We start from the raw sequence: 1762 nt of genomic DNA on the forward strand, positions 1-1762 counted from the left end.
GTATATATATGTTAAGACAATTCAAATATTTTTTGGTTTATTTCAGGGCCTTTTCTGACTTGATGTTCTGCCAATTCGCCACTAGCTAGAGACAATAATATATTTTTAATGTGATCTTATTGGGGAGGCTATATGGCAGTCTGGGCTGTCATCCATGCTTTGTATTTTGCTACATTYCCAATCAGTCATGTAGATTGATTGAATAAGAAAAAGAGCTCCATTTTGAAAGACAATTACCTTTTCAATCTCAAAGCAATCAAGAGACCTGTTCATCAGTTCAATATATTTCATTTTTCTTTAGACCAGAAAATGAACAAACCAGAAAAGTCATCATATGAAAACTGCCTCAGGGAAATATTTCAGTAGCAGACATCATATCACCACAATAGTTTTTGACCATGTCTAATTGAGACTAATCAAACAGAAAAAAAAGAACATAAAGAAATCTGTAAAAAAAATATTTGTGCAAACCAATGTTTTGAGAATGTAGAGAGTAACAATATTTAAGATAAAAGTATCATTTTGCAGGATTTATTCATATTTTCTATTCATCTGTGTGTTTTTACTTCTGGACAGGTCAGTAGACCATGATATTTCTTTAAACTAAATGTCAAGAAATAATTCAAGCATGAAATGTCAGACTAATTCAGGGCACAAGCACAAATGTGAGCATGCAACAAACTCACCCAAACCATACAGGCTCATGCATCATATAAGAACGTGTCTCGACAAAGTGACGGGGAAAAACTGACCTTATAAACACAACTCATATTCTTTTCAAAAAYACATAATTTTCTGAAACACTTTTGCTCAAAGACTTGTAAAGCTCTCTGATCGTGTTTTGTAGGTTGACTGCAAAATATACCTCAGATAAATTTTGGAACATGTGTGTACCACAGACGAGGTATGTGGGCTCATTTAGCCCACTTTGTCAAGCTAATTTTATTGTTAAGAGCATCATGCATCATTATGCTCTTGTCATACAGTGTGGAGGAAGTGCCGCTGGGATTCAGGAAAAGATTATATGAGAATATTACATTTAGTGTAAAGTGCAAATCCAATTGGAATCGGTTTACAGTTTGAGTCGTATAACATGAACTGACATAATTGCTTTAATTGTCTGTTATCTCAGTGTCAGTGATACTAGAAATCYCAAAGACAAATGCTGGTAAATCTGAAGCCATTTAAAACTCTGTGTACAAGCCTTTTTTAGATAAGGTGATGTAGTGACTTTGATAATTCTTGTGCTGAATTATTTGATGTTATCTTCATTAGGTGTTTAAAGTATGGTAGAGAGGCTCTAAGCAGACCCAACAATTTCAAAACAGTTAAATGTTTCTAGTGTTTCCAGTTAAATAAATACAGGTAACCTATTGATTTATTGTCTGCCATGTAGCAGTGGGCTAAACATCTTAATTATGTTTTTATTTATTTATTTATTTATTTATTTGGTCCGAATACTGCAAAAAATGTGTTGTCAAAAACAAACAAACAAAAAAAAAAAAAAAAACAGAACTCTTTTTGGGAAAAAGTCTCCACTACCTGGATTATTTTATACCCTTGGTAGGATCCCCATACCAATAAAACATTTCTTTACTGATGAAGGGTTACTGTTTTTAAAATAGAGAAATGTATTAGGCTACCTGTATAAAAACACCATTAGTTTCTATTTGTGCTGTTAGTTTGCTACATAAATTGAGCATCACCTTATTTTGAGCTTAAAAAGACTTTAACTGAAATTGCAACTTGTTATATATATATA

This window comes from Austrofundulus limnaeus, unplaced genomic scaffold (genome assembly GCF_001266775.1).
Source record: "Austrofundulus limnaeus strain Quisiro unplaced genomic scaffold, Austrofundulus_limnaeus-1.0 Scaffold45, whole genome shotgun sequence".
Classification (NCBI taxonomy): Eukaryota; Metazoa; Chordata; class Actinopteri; order Cyprinodontiformes; family Rivulidae; genus Austrofundulus; species Austrofundulus limnaeus.